Genomic DNA, 6,052 nt, shown 5'->3' with positions numbered 1-6,052 from the left:
CTAACATAATTCATCATATAGACTCTAAGGATCATGCCAAGGATGCATGGGATGAGTTGAACACAGTGTTTGGTGCAAAAGCCAAAAACCAAGAAATCCATCTTAAGATTGAATTTTATGGTATGCACATGGGCTTCAATGAATCCATGGCACAATTTGTCAACAAAATCAAAAGCATTATGACTCAACTAGAGGGCATAAATGCAAAAGTAGGAGAAAAAGATGCACTTGCAATTCTCCTTAAAAGCATGCCTGCAGAGTATAGTGCATTGACAACCACTTTGAAGAATTTGCCAGATCCAAAGTTTGAAGAATGTGTATCCTCTCTTCTCGAAAAAGAAAGAGAGTTGAAGGCATCGACATTGACATCGACATCAACACTCAATAGCTATAATGAAGAACAAGCACTATTCAGTAAAACATCAGTGAAATGCTACCATTGCGGAAGGATGGGTCACTATCAAAGTGACTGCAGATTGAAGAACAAACCAAAGTGTCACCATTGCAAGAAGCTGGGACACAAGGAAGCAGATTGCAAATTGAAGAATCAACAAGTCAACTACGTGGAGTCATCATCAAGCCATGAGCCAGAAGGTGACATCAATGGAATGTATTGAAAAGCAAAAACCTTGCCAACCTTGCCTATATTTTGTAATCAAACCTGACCACCTGAGAGTAGCTATGTAAGCACCCAGGGGAGGATTTGATCTTGTAACTCACATCTGACCACCTTGTAGTAGCCAAAGGATTATGGCACCAAGGGGAGGTGTTGAGAGTTGTGGTGCCATGAGCAGACAATCATTGCTATGTGGCTCTAAGCATTGCCTTCAATGCTCCTCGAGGAATCCAGAGTGGACAACCTACTCTCTCTAGCCAATGAAAAATGGTCACCTACAACTTTGCAGCTCACAAAGAGCTCCCTGCAGATCATCAGTAAATCCCATCACATCCATTAAAGGCATCGTGATTTTAGTTCACACAAAATAGTATCATTTGGGGCTTGAGAGTCGCGCATTCTTGATCTCGTGTGCATTGACCCTAAGGTTGGTTACACAAATGTCTACCCAAACATTTGTGAAAGGGGCGATTGTCGATTTGTCACAACTCTACCGGTTTTCCAATTGTCCCCTATCGACAAATCATGAGATGACTCAAAGGCCCACCCAAGCTACTGACAAGTAAAAGAATTGCAATAATTAGGTTTCGAACTCACAAGGGTCTCGCCATTTGCAATAGCCTTGCATCTAATTCTTGAAATAGATTAAGCTATTTGTCCATCCTTTGTTTGTGAAAGCCCTCTCTCATTTATTACTAAATGTTCGAGCAAATGTTTGTGAATCCACCCTAAGGTCTTCTAAAGTTCGAGTTCTGTTACCAATTCCAGTTTCTCTAAGGGTGTTTAGAGACTTACACTGCCATGGGCATGCCCACGAATCAGCCAAGATGCATTCAATGCACCATGGGCGGGCAATCTAAGTTCTTCCTTTTTAGATCTCATCCCCATGAAGTGGCCTACTCATAACTCCAACGTACACTTTTTAGGTTAGAAGCAAAGGAGTCTTCTTCCTTGGTTGCCTCAACCATAGAATACCGTGGAATGGCCTTGAATGTCTAACAGAAGCAGTAACCATGGGGCCAAATAGGTTGGCTCCTCCATGGGGACTTGTCATCCATCTCAAATATCCAAAGTTTTGCGGATGCCCAATTCATGGAGACCAACTCTTAAGGACTCTAGTTCTAGTCCCATTTGGGTGTTATCACATGCCCAAGCATCAAAAAAGATAGAGTGATTGAAAAGAAAAATAGGGATAGCAAAGAAACAAAGAAAGAAAAAACATAAGAGACACAGACAATCAAGGACCAAAAAAAGAATGAGGCAAAAGAAGCTCACAACATCTATATTGGAGATGGTATGTAGAGCAGAAGCAATAAAGTGTCCATAGTCCTTAAGAGAATGATCAATGTTGCAAGGTAAAGGGGAGAGGCCGCATGAGCAAAAGTAATATGTGGATTGAATCACAACCCTATTGCAACTCAATGATAATATCATGAAACCAAAAGGTAATTATCTTCAAAACAAATACACCACTTAATCAATTGGAGAAGAAGAGCACAATCACACCACAAAAGCGACAGCCGACTGGGTACAATCTCCCCCCCCTAGATGAGTGGCTCACCCTTCCTCATCTAGAGTATTTATGATATTTCATAAAAGCACCAAGGACCCAAAATTGTCCCTCTCTTCCAAAATGAGGGATTTGCTTTACATAGCCATCTTAGGGCCCAAAAATGAATTATGTCCATAAGCTTGCTTACTAAAGCGATCTACTATCATCCAAATCATATCATTTTGATTCGCTATAGTAGGGTAGACATGTGTTCCCAAGGTTGCATAGGAATAGACAAAGGCATTAGCAATCCTGGGGTCTTTCCTTTGTAACTCTTGATCTTTTGGCAAGTGATGCATTCGGCTATAAACTTAGCCACATCTTTTCTTATAGTAGGCATATTTGTTCTTCACTGTGATTTTGTTTAGTGCACGATTGTCTATGCACATTCGATAGGTTCCATTTTTCTTTTTGCCTAATAAGTTAAGTGCTCCATAGGGAGAACTGCTGGGTCTTATCAATCCTCTCTCTATCAGTTCCTCCACTTGCTTTTGAATTTCCTTTTGTTCTAGCTGATTGACTCTATAAGGAGCTTTGCAAGGTGGAGTATTGCCCGATAGGATTTCTATCCTATGATCTTCAGGTCGAGAACATGGTAGTCCAGGCGGTAAATCTTTAAAGAAACAATCAGAAATTTGAGAAAGAACTTTTGGTGTATAGGCTTAGTGTTTCGCTGAGTAGCCATTACCATATTCACCAAAATTAGATATGTCTTCTCACGTTTTCTAATTGCTCTTTTGGCTTGTGTGTGGTTGAGTAAAGGACTAATCTCAAGTTTCATTGAGCTTTTCAGATATATTTCTTGTCTGTCCTTCTCAATCCACATCTGATGTGAATCATAATCTATCTTAGGATTATATTGATGCCTCCATGGCATTCCTAAGATGATGTCCACTCCTTGTAAGGGTGCCACTAGAAAGTCTCGTCTATCCTTGTATGTCTGTCCTTCTCAATCCACATCTGATGTGAATCATAATCTATCTTAGGATTATATTGATGCCTCCATGGCATTCCTAAGATAATGTCCACTCCTTGTAAGGGTGCCACTAGAAAGTCTCGTCTATCCTTGTAGGGTTTGATTGAAACTTCAAGATTCTTGACTTCTCTAGTGCAATTGTACTTTGTTTTGGTAAAAGCAGCTTTGACCTTATAGTTAGATGGGAAAGACTCTAGATTTAGCTTTGCTAAGGCTCTTTCAAAAATGAAATCATGTGTACTACCATCGTCATGCAGGATAACAACCTCTTTGCCATTAATAAAATCTTTCATTTTTAGAAGAGCATGACAATTATACTTACCTCCCTCTTGCTTAGCTGCTTCATCATCGATCATGTGCACTTTCGCCGTCGGGGTCTTCTTTCTTTCGAAACACTCAGTGGCTATGTGTCCCACCTTGTTGCACTTGAAACACCTTATTTCTTTCTTTGGAAAATTTCCACCGTTCGGCTTCGAAGAAGAATCCGTCTTCTATGGAACAAAACCATTTTTAGATTTAAAAAAGGGCTTTTTATCAAATCTCTTTTTCTTATGAAAGGAAACATGCCGTTCCAAATCTTTCCCTTCTTTTGGGATCCCATTCTTCCTCTCACAATTCATTGCAAGAGAAATTGCAGAGTTTAGCGAGCAAGGATGAAACATGTTAATCTCGGCTCTCAACTTAGATTTTAGACCTGCCACATACTTCCTGCGTTGATCTGGCTCATTAACTTTTTCTAAGGACTGTAATTGGATCAACGTTTGCCAAAATCTTTCAGTATATGTGGAGATCGTTTCCTTATCGAACTGCCTAAAAGTACCCCACTGTTGTCTAGCTTTTGCTTTGAAATGTGAGGGAAGAAAATCTCTCTTGATGAGCTTTTGAAAAGACTTCCAAGAATTTGGTCACCTTTTACTGTGCTTAGTGATGTTCCACCAAAGTGCAACACTCTCTACTAAATGATTTGCAGCACATTTAATCTTATCTTTTTCAGAGAATTTTTCCCCTAAAAAATAATCATCTAGCTAACTGATCCAAGACAAGACAGTGCGTGCTTCTTTCTTTCCATTGAAATTTTGAAATGAGAAAGTTTTTCTACTTATCTTACTCTCCTTTCTCAAATTATGTGCTCTTAGTGTGGCTTTGACTCTCCTCATCATCGGAATCATCGTCGGTTGACTCATCTCGTCAGATGAATGCCTCTTCCTTTTCTTACCATTGATTTTCTTTTCCAATCTCTCCCTATGCTCATGCTCATCGGCCAACTATGCCTGAAGTGCATCTAATTGCTCCTCAAGCGTGGGTGGTTGTGGCCGATGCACTATGATAATGCGATAAATACAAATACAGCAAAACGGAGGGAAATAAGAATAATAAGTGTATGAGAATTAAACAGATGAAATAAAAATGTGATTCAAGTGTATGGTAAGACAACGGATGGCGGAAGATACTAAGTGTATGAAATATAAAGCAAAGAAATCACTTATCTCGCTCTTTGATCAGAGGTAGAACGGACTAGAGTTGGAGATATGTGACTGATGATGTTGCTCGTAGTCATCTATGCGCTCAACTGCTCCCCAATTAATTGCACGGTGATTTTCGTTGTTCCAATCATCTTCTTGATTCAAGCGTTCAGATTTGGTTATGATCTTCGCCTTGCTGAGCTCCGATCGCCTTATTGAGCCTCATAGCTTACTCAATTTTTTTTTCTTTTTCTTTCTCTGTTCTTTTTTTTTTCCCCAAAAGAGGGCTTTTGAACCTTGGGGTTCTTTATCCTTGCTTTCTAGCAAGTCAAAAAAAATCCTTTGACTTGAGAATGTTGCGTGTCGATTCTCAGAGCGGCAGAGACTTAATTGTAGCGGGTGCATGAATAGGGCACAGAGACGAAGAGTTGATGAGGCTGTTGATTGTGCGTGCTGTCAGAGGACAAAGGCTCAAGCCTCACACAACGTGAGCGTGGGCAATGATGCAACAAAAGGATCCATGTCACGTGGGACGGAATCGACTCCCAAAGACTCAACGAGGGCTGCCAAAGTAATTAGAGGCAGCACGGCACATGAAAAATATGCTCTTCAATGCTGTAGACTATCTGTGCAAATTGTCACGATGTGAGGAGTCCAAGAGTGCACGCGAGTCGAAAAATCTGCAGGCGGCTATAGATCCGCAGACAAGCACACGTAGTGGGAGGCTCCCAAGTCTAGAGGCGAAGGCAGGGCAAAGCTGCAGTCTTGAAGAAGAGAGACTCCTAAAGAGTCTGCAGTAGTAGGCACACAGAACGACTTTCCCAATGTAGAGGTTTATTGCAAGGGCATCTATGAATTTGAGAATCCGTGTAGGTAGTGCTCTAGAGTCTAGACTCTTTGAGGCGATCAACAGAGATTGGCAGTCGGCATCAGTAGCAAACAGTCTAGACTCTGACTCTAGAGCCTTCACAATGGTCCATGGGGTAGGTCGGCAAGCCACAGAAGACAAGTGCTTCGAGTACTGAGTAGCTTCCGTGCAAACAGATTCAGGGTTTTTTTTTCCCTTTTTCAACTTCTCTATCACTGCAGGGCTATCGGCCGGCTTCCTTTTGCAATAGGATGACCATGGTAAAAGCCTTTGAAAATTTTTCTTTCTTCTCATTAACTTCTCACACGAGCCACGAGGTAGCCATCTTCTTTCACAAGAGCATCACCAAAGCTCTGATACCACTGAAACCAAAAGGTAATTATCTTCAACACAAATTCACCACTTAATCAATTGGAGAAGAAGAGCACAACCACACCACGAAAGCGACAGCTGACTGGGTACAATCTTCCCCCCCTAGATCTCACCCTTCCCCATCTAGAGTATTAATGATATTTCATAAAAGCACCAAGGAGCCAAATTTATCCCTCTCTTCCAAAATGAGGGATTTGCTTTACAT

Source organism: Dipteris shenzhenensis, chromosome 31 (genome assembly GCF_047967505.1).
Source record: "Dipteris shenzhenensis isolate YYH24624 ecotype China chromosome 31, Dip_SZ_1.0, whole genome shotgun sequence".
NCBI lineage: Eukaryota > Viridiplantae > Streptophyta > Polypodiopsida > Gleicheniales > Dipteridaceae > Dipteris > Dipteris shenzhenensis.
This window is presented reverse-complemented; position numbering follows the sequence as displayed.